The sequence below is a fragment of the Astyanax mexicanus genome, chromosome 1, assembly GCF_023375975.1.
Source record: "Astyanax mexicanus isolate ESR-SI-001 chromosome 1, AstMex3_surface, whole genome shotgun sequence".
NCBI classification, from domain to species: Eukaryota; Metazoa; Chordata; class Actinopteri; order Characiformes; family Acestrorhamphidae; genus Astyanax; species Astyanax mexicanus.
Window position 1 is genome coordinate 16,439,443 of NC_064408.1, and position 16,228 is coordinate 16,455,670.

Sequence of the window (16,228 nt, forward strand, 5' to 3'; positions counted from 1 at the left end):
AACTCATACAGAGACTACCTTCTACTACCAGATCAGGAGAATCTCTCACTATGTTTAATAAACTCCTGAAGACAGAGCTCTTCAAAGGGCACCTACTCTCCTAACACCTCTAACTAACTACCTTCCACTACCAGATCAGGAGAATCTCTCACTATCTTTAATAAACTCCTGAAGACAGAGCTCTTCAAAGAGCACTCACTCTCCTAACACCTCTAACACACTAACTACTTCTAACCTCATTTCCTTCATCCCCTCCTTTACTCCTCTATCCCATTATTTCCCTTTGACCTACTTTAGGCCCTGTCTAAAGATGTTTTACCTTTAACTTCTATTACTTTTGTACTTCACTATTGTAATGTAATGTAATGTAATGTAACACAGCTTTGAAGAGGAAAAACTAGGAACCACCAGTGGGTGCGAGGAGTTCAAAAATTTTCTGGAGTTTTTGACAGCATTCACTTCATTCAAAAGACAGATAGTTAAGTCCATCAGAAATGGATAAAACTCCCAGATCTACTTTACAGTACCAGTGTTTCCACAACAGAAAGGTTTTATTCAGCAAGCTGCTGGAAGAGATTATGCCTTGATGGTTTATATTGCTATCTACAGCAATATCTCAGCCCTTAAGAGACAGAGATTTGTTTTGAGCCGATAATTGGTCATCATGACATCGGATCTTTCTCTCTCCCTCCACTTCTCTAAACATGCTGTCCCATTAATCGTGGTGTGTGTATGTGTGTGTGCGCTGAGTCAGCCTCCTCCAAGTAGATATATGGCACTAATGGTAAAAGAGAGCATGCTTCTACCAAGTTTTCCCCACATAAATAATGGTGAAGAAAGCTTGTCTACTTTGTTTAGTCAAGAGGCCCCAAAAGAGAAGCACAGGGAGGGAGTACCCGAGTATGTGTGTGTATATGTGTGTGTGTGTGTGTCTGTGTGTGCGTAGCTCTGAGGCCCAATTTGAAAGATCATCAGATCCTTCGCTTGACTTATAGCCATGAAAGTAAAACAAACAGTGGGATTGTTTAATGACTCTCTCCAACACACACACACACACACACACACATAATGTAGCTGTGTACGTCTACATACGGATCAGCCTTGGTTAAAAGGTTAAAAGTGCAGCATGCAATGTGATATCTCTACTGTATGTAGAAACAAAGAAGAAAGAGAAGACTGTCAGCACACTCTTTACATGAGACGCCATAACATTTTACAACAAATGGAGAACTTAACAGACGAGCACTGAAGCCTCCTGAACGTAAAAGGCAAACAGAAATATATAATTAACGATTACGTTTAACAAAGTGTTCACTTCTTCTTATTTTTTTCACATTAGCTCATATTTGTGGCTGCATACTAATAACAGTAGTTTTATTTTTGTTTGGTTTCTAAACAGACACTATGGTGTGCTATTCCAACAGGGCAATGCTCATACACATACTGCTGCTGTCTCATAAGCTGTCATAAGCTTGTCTTGAAGACACAGATACTATGCCATGGCCGGCTGCATCGCCAGACTTGACCACAATTAGAACTGTGTGGAAAACTATTTGAATCTAAAGGAACTGAGAAGAAGAATATAGTATAAGCTGCTGGAGATGGATTACTCCATGACACCATTAGGAACCTCTACAACTTCCACAAGCCGAGACATCAAGCATTTCTTGTTACTCACTTGTTACTCATTTGTACTCATTCTGTATGAGTAACTATAAAAATATTGTCCATATCAGTCTGAGGTCTAAAGTCTATTTTAGGAAGCAAAAAACGGTTTAAAACACGCAAAAGGCACAAATTAATTCTCTTAATTAATCATGGGTGTGTTTTGGGTGTAACGTGAAATAAATCAATCAGCCTGTCACTTGCCATTGGCTTTAAGAGCCAGGTGCACTCTGATTTTGGTGGATTGCTATTTTAACAGTGCAGCACTTTTGCACTTCTCAGCAAAAGGGAATTTACGGGAATTGCAATGTTATCTTATTTTATTTAATGTTGATGTAAAATATGGGTTTGTGATGTGTAGCCAAGATAGTAGTGAATGTCTGACAGTTGACTTAAGCTGGTCAGAATTTGAATGTGGTGCACCTGTGTTTTCCACTGCCAAGATAGCAATACACCAGAAAGAAATTTACCTGAACACACCTCACTTCTAGACCACCAAGCCCACGACTTACAGCTCTACTTACACATATACAGCTCTGAAAAAAATAAGAGATCGTTTAAAAATGATACGTCTCTTTGGTTTTACCAACTTGAAAACCTCTGGAATATAATCAAGAGTAAGATGGATGATCACAAGCCACCAAATTAAGCTGAATGGCTTGATTTTTGCACCAGGAGTGGCATAAAGTTATCCAAAAGCAGTGTGTAAGATTGGTGGAGGAGAACATGCCAAGATGCATGAAAACAAAACTGTGATTAAAAACCAGAGTTATTCCAACAAATATTGATTTCTGAACTCTTAAACCTTTTTGAATTTGAACTTGTTTTTTCTTTTGCATTATTTGAGGTCTGAAAGCTCTGCATCTTTTTTGTTATTTCATCCGTTTCTAATTTTCTGCAAGAAAATGCTCTAAATGACAATATTTTTATTTGGAATTTGGGGGAAATGTTGTCCGTAGTTTATAGACTAAAACAACAATGTTCATTTTACTCAAACATCTACTGATAAATAGCAAAATTAGAGAAACCAATTCAGAAACTGAAGTGGGCTCTTAATTTTTTACAGAGCTGTATTTGAAAGCTCCATCGCTATTTAAACAACACAGGCACACAGCATTGAAAACAGAGTGTGTAGGGTGTAAGATAGCAATAAGCATCATAATGCACCTTGTGCAGGGCATAACATAGGGCCCTATAATTTTCCTAGTTCCTGGTAAGCCTTATCTTGCTTCCGATTAGCACTGCAATCCAAAACTTTATTCTGTGTGCAACTATTGGCTAGCTTAGTAATTTAGTTTTGATACCTAAAATCAAGTAAATTGTACTCAAACCCAAATGGAAAGAAAAATAATTAACATTTACATTTGCTTAAGCAATTTAACCAACCATATCTCCTCAAGTTCCTCAAGAACAAGATTTCTGATGTCTGCATCCTATTACTACCACTATAAACAATTATCTGGTCTGTTATCAGTTTCTAGAGAACTTGTAGCAACTTTATATTTTTAAAAATATATATTATTTATGCAGATCTGCGTCACAGAATCGTATGGATGTTTTGAAGTTCAGCTTTTTTGGGTGTATCCTAGAATTGCAAACATGTCCAAACACAAAACTGGGCAGAGTAAGAATTGATGAGTACCAAGTTACAGATAATGATGTGTACTTCTATAAATGTGGCTTAAATTGACTAGCCATAAGATCACATTCACAGAGCTCTGGAACAGCAAGGAAAAAAAAGAGGAACGCAGTGTACTTTTCACACACTTACACCATTTATAGAAGGCCCCCAAAATTGCAGTGTGTGTGTCTGTAAGTGTGTATGAGTGTGTGTGTCTATATGTGTGTATTTGTGTCTGCAGGGATCTCTGTTGAACAATCTGTTCCACTCCATTCCCTGAATCTCTGTCTACACATAGTGCTGACCCTGCCTGACCTCTTGCTGCTATGGCAACCCACTTCCTGCCATTCTTTGGACTATTTGGGGATGCTGCTGGGGGTTCTGGCTTGAACTGTGGGGACCCTGTGGTACCAGCGCGAGCCCGGATCATCTTACCAGCGACAGATCTTTAGTCACCTTCGACTCGCCCCAGAAACGGTAAGTAGGGGATGACAGCAGCCACAGCTAGGAGGAAAAGTTTCTTGTGCCACTAAAAGAGTACTCTTTCCAAAGCTGCACTGTGTATTGTTAGGTATCACAATATTGGTCTTACTGATACTCAGAAAAAAATATCTAAGGGCACTTTTTTTTTTTTTTTTTTACAACTAATTCAGTTCATTTTAGCGATTTTAGAAATGGGCTAATTGAGATTGTACATCTGTTCTTTAAAAGCTATAAGAGGGAATCTCTTGAGCCTGAAACAGTAGATAAGCTTGCAATTTTTTCAAGAAACCTGTGAAGAAATCTTTAATGTGGAAGTGATTTTTATATTTTGCACTTTCCCTTTAAAGTAAGAGTGCAATGATTAGTCGGTGTAATCGATAATGTCAAAAAATGTCATTGTTGATGCATTAATACTGTACGATGGAGAGAGAGAGAGAGAGTGCCCACAAGAGGAAAACAAGAGAGAGAGAGAGGAGGGCACACACACACATAGTGAAAGAGTGACAAATTCTAAGCATCCTGATTGGCCTCTCCTTATGTTTAGTTGGCCAATGAGGTTACAGTGTTGCTGAGCTGAGTTTAAACAGGCTTCACTCCTTCATTAACATTACTAACATTAGACTATAATAAAAAATAAATCAATTCTTAGACAAACAATCAACAATTTCAGGAAGGTATCTCTTTGGGGTTGATGTTGATGAGATATAATAGTTGTATGGGCATAGCTTCATATCATACTGCAACCTGCCAGCAGAGACACTAGGGAAGTGTTTTTTTTTTTTCACATTTGGGAGATTCTTGCTGTACATGTTTTCTACGATCATTGATCTAAACATACTGACATATACAATACTAACACACTGTCCATGTCATCCTAGCTAGACCAGTTCTAGGTAGACCATAAACCCCACCCCCTTTTACACTGATGTGGAAACAGCTTCCTGTACCTTCTGTGATCTGTACACAAGAAGAGGGATGGCCGACCTCCGAGTAAAGGCTTCTCAATCTGGGCCACAGTTGAATCTCAGTCTATTTCTGGGCGGGTGGTGGAAAGTGCCGCAGTCAGTTGCGTCCTGTTCTGGGCTGCAGGGCTGCATAGGGAGATAAACAGCATTTTTAGTGTGTGTGTGTGTGTGTGTGTGTGTATATGCGTGCTAAAAGAGAAGCGGTGGGTATTTTTACACAGCTGGGTCAGACTGAGCCCCAGGCCTTCTCTAGTCTGTCATGCTGCTAATGGTGTCAGACGGTAACTACATCCACGAAGAGAGAGAGAGAGAGAGAGAGAGAGCACGAGCAAGAGGGAGAGATAGAGAGATGAGTGACTGGCTGCCACAGAATGGCCCTGGGAATGGTCTTATCACTTTCTTTCTTTATAAATGCCCCTCTCTCTCTCTCTTTCTCTCTCACACACACACACACTGTTTTATTTTTCAGTTGTAAGAACATAAATTTATAGATATTATTGATATTATTGCTGCTACTCTTAACGATAATCACTTAGACTCAAACTACCTCGTGGTATTTAGTGCAATAACAACTTGTGGCAAAAAAAAGGCATGAAAAGTCCTATTCAGCTCCTTTGCATTATTATGTTTGATGTGTTTTCTTCCCTCTCTGCTCTGTAAACAGGTCTAGAAACTTGATAACTCATGTAAATTTACACTACCGTATTTTATATACCATATTATAAGGTGCACTATCAATGAATGTCTATTTTCTGCTCTATTTTCATACATAAGGTGCACTGGATTATAAGGTGCTTTATGCAACACTAGTAAGGAACAGGGGTGTTGCCATGTTTTCCTTCTAATTCAGGTCTCACTAAGTTCACTAAGTAAACAAAACTGTAATTCTTAAAAAAGTCAAACAGGCACTGAATGTTAATCTACACAGATTTCTCTCATGGAAACTGTTTATTTGGGTGAGTAAAGCGCTTCCATTTACTCACAGTAAACTTAGATTTCCAGTATTTTATCACGGTTAGCAGCAGCGCTCGCCACTTAGCGCTAGTAAATTCTGCCAGACAGCGCTACACTGATGAAGCCTGAGTGTTCCGGTTCATCCCACATAGCTTGTTTTAACATGGTATACACACAGGCTACAGTCCTATATACTCACCTCTGAAAGGCGAAAGAGCTAGCAGTGCTTTTAGCACCTAATGCTAACACTGAAACTCCCTCTTTTAATGCTGTACTTCAGCAGAGTGGCTTTACTGCTCCTTACAACTTCACTGGTAACATTCATACGTAAGGTGAACTGCAATATAAGGTGCAATATAAGGGAACATTGGGAATTTTAAGTGTGCCTTACAGTGTTTCTTTATCTCTGCTCCCTGTCCTCTTCTGCTCTCTAATAACCTTTAATGGTCTAGGATGACTCCAGACATTATGAAATAAAATAGCTAAAGTAAAGTTACTGTAAAGTACACAACACACTGTAGGGCTGCTCTATATTTTGGAATTATTTATAAATTCCAAAGAATATTATGCAATTACTATTAGTATTTTATACAAAATGATCATATTGCAATACTGCACCTGGTATGCATGTTTCTAACTGTGTGTAATTCCATTTTCAAACCAGACTGTGTGTAAAAGGTTATGTTTCCGGACAGATGACACTCAACAGAGTACAGAGTCTTGTGCACATTATGTGTAAAAACAGTGCAACATAGTCCAATGCAGTTTGCACAAATAGTGTACCTGTCCTATGCTAATTTGTTTGGTTTTCTAAGCCTAACTCTAAAGCTCACTCTAACAAAATACAAAAATATAAAATATTTTTGCTTAAAAAAAATAAATCATGAAGATTTTATAAAAGAAAGAAAGAAAAAGGCAGAACTACTGTGTTTTTCTGGGGTTTTTCCACAGAACACACAATTTCTTTCTATATGGTACGCATTTTCTGAGCTGACATGTCACATGTAGTCTTAGGTGCACACATATACTGTATATTCTAATGGAAAAAGGTGTGAAGTTCACAAGCGAAGCAAAAATAAAGTTGTGCTAGGTGTTAGAAGTGAAGTAAGTGTGAAAGAACTGTTGTATGAAAGCATGCATGCATACATACAGAGATGACTGCCACAGATATGTGAACACATATGAACATACACACAGGGACATCATATATACTTTTTTTTAAATGCAAAGTATCAAAAGCTGAAGAAGAAAAATATTCTTATGAATATTGAATTTCTCAGAATTGCGACTCCACGTCTGCCAGCAGGCACGTAAAAAGCCTGAGCACTTCTCTGAAGACTGAAAATATCGCAGCTTCTTTCAGTGAATTGAGGTGCAGTGGGGGCAGGCGCTGGCAGATCGTTTTGGCATGCAGGTCAGTTTATTTACACCAGTGGGTGTTCCCATCCGGCAGGAAAGAGAAGTATGGGAGTGGCAGTGGGGCGGAGTTACAGAGGTGTTAAAAGCACCTCGCTCTGGTGAAAGCAGCTTGATAAAAAAAAACTCAATCATGTTTTAATTAGCAGAACAACAACCAGTACACAATTTGGAATATAGACAATAGTATACACAATTTAGAATCAAATAACAATACAATAAGAAATGTTAGTAAGAAAAGTCAGTAAACCAGGGTTGTCACTAGAGGTTACATCAGTAGATGAGTACTGTATTTTTCGCACTATAAGTTACACTTAAAATCCTTTAATTTTCCAAAAAATCATCAGTGCGCCTTATAATCAGGTGCGCCCTATGTATGAATTTTACCAATCAGGTTGTAAGGAGCAGTAAAGCCACTCCTCTAATGTACAGAGTTATACAGGAGTTTCAGTTTAGTTCTCCAGCACAGAGACTGGGGCAGCATTAGCATTAGCTGCTAAACACACTAAGCACAGTATATCGGACTGTAGCCTGCACATTTACTGTGTTAAACCAAGCTATGTGGGGAAAAACACTAGCTAGTAACAGCAGCTAGTGCTAGCCACTAGCCACTAATGCTAATGCTGCTGCTGCACCCAGCCTTAGTGAAAATCTGGAAATTAAAGCTGACTGTAAATAAACGGAAATACTTCACTCTCCAAAACAAACAGTTTTCAGGGGAGAAATCTGTGTAGATTAACATCCAGTGCTCAATTGACTTTTAAAAATGCTTTTTTAAGAATTACAGTTTTTTAATTAGCTTTACTTAACTTAGTTACCACCCTTCCCCCTCCATCACAGCCCAGGTGCAAGAGCCGCTGAATTAGAAGGGCAACATGACAACACCCCTGTTCCTTACTAGTGTCGCATAATGCGCCTTAGGTTCTGGACTGCTTTATGTATGAAAAAAAAAACAGAAAATAGACATTAATTGATAGTAAAAAATTAATACATGCATCTATACTAGCATTTAAGTTGTCCATTAAAGCTCTGTTAAACTAAGCAACTGAACGCACTGCATTATTATAATTTGAAAAACATATAAATTCACTAGATTACAATATAGATATTACAATACAGTAAAAAAAGTCTAGTCTAAATGTAGTCTGCCTGGCCTGAACCACATTACACTATTATTAACATCTTCCTTCCAAAAAACAGAACTTAACAGAACTTAACAAATTAATCAAGATCTTAAAAATGATTAATCACAGAATAAATTACTTTCTATTTAAGAAAAGATGCACTTAATTTTTTATAAAAAAAAAAATAAAAAAAAACTTAAGGGACAAATTGGATGTGCTCAAATTTTTTTTTTTACTGCACAGTACAAGTATCAGATCGGGACTCAAAATTAAATGACATGGAATTTCGAATTAGCACTAATTATCACTTTTTCTATTTTAATGTCACATTTAAGAACCATTGTTATTAGAAAAATGTCAAACCTCAATAATAAATGTACACAAGCATAAACAAACCAATGCTGAGTCTCTTCTTAGAAAAAGATAAACTAGAAATAAAGTAAAAATAAACACTATAAAACACTGACGGGTTTACGTCCCAAAAGCTGCCATCATTCATTTTTATGTGACCTTTTTACTTCCTCTCTTTAGCTGTTAGAATGAAACAGGCTGGTCTGTGTTACTGTAGCATTGACACATGTACCATGCTTTATTCACACAGCGGTGAAGGGTGAGACACTCCTCAAGTTCAGGGTAAGTGGGTCAGTGTCAAACTGCTTCAGGCGGAATTGGTGGACATACATATGCTTTAGCAGAGTTTAAAATTAGAATTACTATTAAAAATACACTGTTAACTGTAGTGTCCATTTCTATATGCTGTGTGAACTGGGAAGTGAATGGCTTGTTATAAACTTCAGTAGCATTTACAGCATTACTACTTCAAACCCTTTTAGCACATCTTGGCATGTTCTCCTCCATCAGTCTTACACACTGCTTTTGGATAACTTTATGCCACTTCTGGTGCGAAAATTCAAGCAGTTCAGCTTGGTTTGATGGCTTGTGATCATCCATCTTCCTCTTGATTATATTCCAGAGGTTTTCAATTTGGTAAAATTAAAGAAACTAATCAAATTTAAGTGGTCTCTTATTTTATTCCAGAGTTGTATTCTGTACACACATACATAACGTTTTTTTTTTTCAGACACAGCTAGGCATTGCTAAAGCTGCCCCAGTTCTACTCTTTAGGCATTTAAACTCCTTCTGAAAGCTGTTGGTTGGCCACTGGACCAGCATGATGAAAAAAATGGAAATTAGCTGAATAGGTTTTTACTAGTTTTACTAGTTTAAAACTGCTGCCAGAGGAATTACAGCATGTGCCTGTTCACACTGCACACAGCAAAATAAATCAGCATGTTCTGTGTGCTACCATTGTTTATGGCTGTCTAAAAGATTTATGAGTCTTTGATTTTTTTTCTTGGATACACTGTGTCCTTTCCAAAACGAGCATGCAAGCTATTTCATTCACTGAAATCAGAAGCCACTCACTTTTATCTAGATGTTTCTTTTTAAAACAGGACATTTGTATTCATGTTTATGCTTGTCCTGATTAGAACCACATATTTAGAAACGAATAAAACAAACATTTATGAATTTTGAACCACTTTAAATACAGTAACAATGTCAGAAAAAAAATAATTAAAATCAATTCAATTAGTAAATTAGTCAAGTCAATTAAAGTTAATACAGAGATGACACACTATATAAACTAAAGTATTGAGGCATTCATTGCTTCTTCTAAAAACAAGAGTTTATCCTGCTTTCTGTCTGAGTGACTGTCTCTAATGTCGAAGGAAGGCTTTCTACTAGATTTTGGAGCTTTGCTGTGAGGATCTGATTGCATTCAGCACCAACAGTGTAAGTGAGGCCATTATGTTGGATGATGGCCATCCACCTCATCCCTAACAAGGCCCCGTCCACACATATCCAGATAGTTTTAAAAACTGAGGTTTTTGTCTCTGTTTTTAGCCTTCCGTCCACACAAAACAGTGTTTTTGGTCACTGAAAAGGAGCTTATTAAAAACGCCTTCCAAGGTGGAGATTTTATAAAACTCCACTACTAGCAGAACCATGTGGACAGGGAAAATGAAGCTTTCTGAAAATGCTATTGTCACACAGCGAGTTGACTTTAGCTTAGCCTGTTTAGAATGAGCCTGAATCATGAACAGCACCTGGATTGCTTTTGATCTCCCTACAATTTGGTGATTAATAACTTGTTTACAGCTTAATTTAATGTTACTTTCACATTACCTAACACAGCAGAGGCACCAATATGCACTATGTGCAGTTTTTTTTCCAATCCTCCTGTCAGAAGGTACAAACCTTCCCGCGAACAGAGATTTTAGACCAGGCCTGAACCAACAAGAACCTGGTGGGACAAATTTTGAAAATGAAGTAGTTGCTGCTGAGGAGTGGCAAAAAAACTTCAAATTATCTAGAGAATCGCTTGTGTCTTTGATTAAAGTGCTTTAACTTTGCATCAAAGGGAAAACAACTCTTATGGAATCACCTGTGGATGTTCTGAAAGAAATTGCAATTGACGCTTTACTTCCTCAGAGACGAAGGAAGAGCGGTATGGCTTTTCTGTGTGGACGGTAGGGCTGCAATTAATGTTTATTTTGGTTGTTGACTAATCTGATGATTACTTTTTCGATTAGTCTGCTAGTCGGTTAGTCAATCATTATTTCTGTCATGTCTTCCATCTCTAAAAATAATAGAAACAGTTGAATGTGAGATTTAAAAGGCATTTAAATGTCCACATATTGTTTAAACTTGTTGAGTTAAGTTGATTGTAACTTATATGAGTGAGCCATTTACCCATCTCCCATTGCGCTTCTGTCTCCAGCACTTTGTGTAATGCTGTACTGTTACAAATAATCCATTAGTAGACAATACAATCAAAGTCAAAGTCAAAGTGGTTTTTATTGTCATTTCAGCTATATACAGAGTACACAGTGAAACGAAACATCGTTCCTCCAGGGACCATGGTGCACATAAACACAGTGTAGACAGAACAATAGTGCAACAGTACAAAAGTGCAGACAGACAATACAACACAATACAGACAAAGAATAATAAATAACAAGACAGTGTGCAAATTATGCAGTGTGCAAAAAAGACCAGTGAGGTAGTAATTACCTCTATAACACAGTGTGCAATAGAGTCCAGTGAGGTAGTAGGGTTTTTAGTGCTTTCCATTTTCTGGGGTAAGTGGGGTAAGAGTGACAGTGTGTGCATGTACAGAAAAACCATCAGTTCAGTCTCTGCACTTGAGGAGCCTGATGGCTTGGGGGTAGAAGCTGTTGCAGAATCTGGTCGTGCTGGACCGGATGCTGCGGTACCTTCTTCCCGAAGGCAGGAGGGAGAACAGTTCGTGTGAAGGATGGGTGGGGTCATTCACAATGCTCAAAGATTTGTAGTTGGCAAATTTAAATAATCAACATTGTCGATTATATCGACTAATTGTCGCAGCCCTAGTGAACGGGGATATTTTTGAAATGGCTGCTTGTGTTTACGGAGATAAAAACCTCAGTTTCATAAATTAAAAAAAAATATCCAGTTTCGTGTGGATGGGGCCCAACTCTCCATCATCACCAATAGGTTAATTTTTATCTGCTCCAGAGATTCCTATTCTGTTGGCAATATGTCTCTACAGGGAAAAGTTGTCAGACCTGAAATAATGTTGTAATATGTTAATATTTGTTGAGGGAAAGTTTTAGAATAGTCAGATTTTAATGAATCACTTTGAGCTTTTACCCTCTCTGAGCCTCATCGATTTGGATAAGATGACTAACAGAACCACTTTTAACTCATTTTCTCTGGTATAAGCATCATCCAGATCCGGATCTTAGAACAAAGCGTCCTGTTCAGAACATAATACTGCTTTTACTTAATGCATCATTGATTCTGCTGATGCTTCAAGTACCGTCAGCTTTCGCTGATCAAGTAATGAATACTAGACTGAGACGTTAGTGTTTGAAAGGAAAACAATAAGCCTCACTGGATCCTTTACATTAGATGAAAAGCTGACAGCTGCACTGCCATGCATGAGTAACCTCTCTCACTTTCTGTTAGTCAAACTTTCTGCTCTTTTCCTGGCTGATTTGGGATCAGCCACTTAAAATATAGAGCTAATGAAGTACATAGAGAGTGTGGTAGGTAGGGATGCACAGAAACTGAATAAAGTAAAACTTCTGTCTGAACATCGAACACAGTATCGTTTTACAGGTTTTCATTAATTGTGCCATTTTTTCACCACTATATAAATCAAATTGCCTCAATGTCAAAGAAAACACAATTAAAAAGAAGGACTTGTACAATTTCTTATCAGCATGTAGTTATAGAGCACAGCACGGGCTGACAGTTAACAAAGAAATTCGTTATTCGTGGGATTTCTCACTTATTCAAACACAAAAAGTGGCATTTTTGGCAACATACATTCGATTGCTGAAAAATCAGCGCATCCCTTGAGGTTACCTTCAGATCAGTTTGTACCATACGCATTTAATCCCACCAGCATGGACAAAAAAGTGTGGAGGACCTTTTTAGACACCAAATAAAAAGCTTCTGCCTCGGGCATCAATAAAGATGGAAAATCCTCCCACAGAGGTTTTGTCAACAGTGAAGAAATTAGTAAGTACCTGGAAATGACCCCATGAAACATAAAGGGGCTGAAGGGACAATATAGATAAGATTAGAGCATGAAGCATCATCTATGCATTAGGTTGTGAAAATGGCAGCAAAGGAATGTATTTGCTTTAAGGATCTATGTGATTTTTCTGAAAGTTAGATTCTTATCATAAGTAAATTCAGGAGCACAAAAGTGCTCTCACTTGTGATAGAGGTATTCTAATGCAAACACAGCTTTAAAATCTCAGAAATTCACTGCCTTCCAGGTATACGCCGTAAGAGCTGCACATGAGCCTTATATCACCGTGCTGTAGGTCAGTGTTCATCGATTTTTTTCAGTCATGCCCACTTTTAGAGGAAGACTTTTCCTTACCCCACCACTGTGCTGAAATTCCATCAAAATCACATTATAACTATATATTTAACTTTCGTTTAGTTATTTTCTTCCACTGAACTTCCACTTCAATTTATTTAAATACTTTTTTGTGACATTTGTCACTATATTTTGTTTTTATTCATTATATTTAATATAAATGTTGATTTTGGGTAATAATATGAGCAGGTCAGTGTGTGAGATCTTTACAGTAATGTTAATGTTTTGCATTGCACTGTATTTTTTTTAAACAGAGTGAATTAGTGCTGTTCTTCCCACAACACTAATGAGTAATGCTGTAATTTGCTGAGCTTCATAGTGTCAGCTGCTAGTTTTCAGTCATAAAATAAAACACACTGGTCTCCTCATCTCCATGTATTGGATGTTCACAATCAGTTGGCTTGTTTCACAAGCATGCCCTGTTTTTATTTTTTTGTCCTTGTCAGATATCTTTCCATTCTGGATGTAGACTTTCGGTTTAATGAATACCGAAAGTGAAACATGATTAATAAAGATCCCACGTTAATTTGAGCTCCTCAAAGCTTTTTTTGACACTTGGCTTTGACACTTGGCTTTCACACATTTTTCCCACCCTAAAAAAAGTCTGTATGTGCATTCATTGTAAACTTCTACCTTATATCACTGTTGCAGCAGTGATACCACTATGTTCCACCTTAAAAAAAGAATCCAATGTCCAAACATTAGTTCTAATTTCTTTTTTCCAGCTGTCCCATGCCTAGGTGCCCCAAAAAGAGGTGTACCCATTAAAATTTGTGTGAGCTACAGTGGTTTGGGCACCAATTATAATTTTCATGATTTTTACCATGAAAAATAGTGCGGAAATAGAAGACCACAGGCACAGTTCTAGTTAAGACCGGAAGTGCCAGAGGCCAAGAAAAATCTCAGATAAGCAGAGGAGAAGGATGGAGAAAACAGTCATAGTCAACCCACAGACCTCCAGAGCTCCAAAGACCTACAGCATCATCTTACTGCAGATGGAGTCACAGTGCATCGTTCAACTATTCAGCGCACTTTACACAAGGAGAGGCTGTATGGGAAAAGAGTAATGCAGTAGAAGCTTTTTCTGAGCACAGGCCACAAACAGAGTCGCGTGAGGTATGCTAAAGCTAAAGCACATTTAGACAGGCCAGCTTCATTTTGGAAAAAGGTGCTGTGGACTAATAAAACTAAAATTAAGATATTTAGAGGGCCATATGCATGTTGGAAAAAGAACACAGCATTCCAAGACAAACTCTTTTTTTTATACCCACAGTAAAATTTGGTGGTGGTTCATCATGCTTTGGGGCTGTGTGATCAGTGCAGGTACTGGGAATCGTGTTAAAGTTGAGGGTCACATGGATTTCAGTCAATATCAGTAGATTCTTGAGAATAATGTTTAAGAATAGGTGATAAAGTTGAAGTTAAGATGGGGCTGGATACTTCAACAAGACAACGACCCTAAACACTAAACACTGCTCAAAATCTACTAAAGCATTCATGCAGAGGAACAAGAACAACATTCTGGAATATTATCTCAGTCCCCAGACCTAAATATTATCGAAAATCTGTGTGGTGTGATTTAAAGTGGGTCGGACTCTCATTGGAAGCTATAGGAAGAGTTTAGAGGCTGTTATTTCTGCAAAAGGAAGATCTACTAAACACTGATGTAAAGTTTCTGTTGGGTTGCACAAATTTATGCACCCACCTAAATTTGCTTAAAGAATTATTGCACACTTTCAGTAAATCCTTCAAACATTGGAGGAGCCATTTAATGTATGTAAACATTCATTTTGAAGTCAATGTTTTCATGGTGTCATAAAAGCCAACGCATTTACATAAATCCACCTATTAAGCCTACATTTGTTTAGCTGACCTTAAAGGATGTTTGACCTCAGACGGCTTTTAGAAACAAGGCAGGATAGCAGCCTAAAAGGTAAAAATAACAAAGAAAAACAAAGGAATCAGGATAAACAGTAGATAGTTTGGGAGTGGTGGGAATAAATGTTTATCGAATAAACATTCTTTGATTTTGAATCATTTTCATGTCCATCAAAACACAAAGCCATTCCCTGGCTAATCTGCCCATTTTGTATAATTAGACGTTTCAAACTCTGCCTTGTCAAAGCGTGTAACATGCTTTACACCAATCCCATTCATTTAACCGCTGTGTTTTCAATCCAATAAGAGAAACTGGGAAAGAACAAAAGAAGAACAAGGAAGGAGGTGCAGTTGTGTTGGTGCTTGTGAAGCGTGACTTTTTTGGGTTCCTCTGGCAACAAGCTGTCGTTTATGAATGGGAGATTTCACTTTGCTTTCCTGGTGCCTTATTTCAAGCAGCACACAATAAACAAAGATTTTTCGAACTCTTGAACCTGGTCCAGTAGCCTTTACAATGCCCTCGGGGACTTGAGATAAGGGTCAGTGCTCACATGCTTCAGCCAATTACTCAATACGATGGATGATTTCTCAGGTTTGAGAGGAAATAATTAATAATGAAAAGATAAAGCAAGGCAGCAGGAAAGACAGAACAAACAAAGAGACCACTGGAACGGGGTAAAAGTGGGAGCTTCCAATGCACTATAGGAGGAGTACAGTACATGTACTGAGATTAGACTGCAACTTAAATTTTCTTGTGTGTGTTTAGATATTTTAGATTTAGATGTAGGTTTAACAGAATCTCTAGAATCAAACAACTAGAAATACCTACACTGCCAGGCCGAATAAAAAGTCTCCACTTGGATTTAAGTAAGTAAATGTAGTGGGGTTGAAGCTGCAGTTGTTCTGCAGGTCTAGGTTCAGCAACAGTATGTGCTGAAAGAATGAGGTCAACTGAATATACTGAATATAGACCAGGTTATTTCATGGGTTCAATGGATTTTTTCTTCCCTGATGGCACAGGAATATTCCAAGATGACAATGTCAGGATTCATGGAGCTGGAATTGTGAAAGAGTGGATTGTTCACCACAGAGTCCAGACCTTAACCTCATTGAGAATTTTTGGGATGTGCTGGAGAAGACTTGTGTGAAATAAATCTTGTGACACTGCAGAAGCTTATTGGCA

The 16,228-nt window shown here is 37.8% G+C and overlaps 1 long non-coding RNA gene across 3 annotated transcripts in view; it reads right to left on the bottom strand.

The window, feature by feature from the left end:
- LOC103040896 (uncharacterized) overlaps window positions 1–16,228 on the bottom strand; it is a 136,417-nt gene that overhangs the window by 100,179 nt on the left and 20,010 nt on the right. For all 3 annotated transcript variants that reach the window (XR_007429287.1, XR_007429285.1, XR_002649656.2), the window contains exon 4: window positions 4,717–4,860. This is a non-coding gene — a long non-coding RNA (uncharacterized LOC103040896). The remainder of the gene's footprint in view (window positions 1–4,716; window positions 4,861–16,228) is intronic.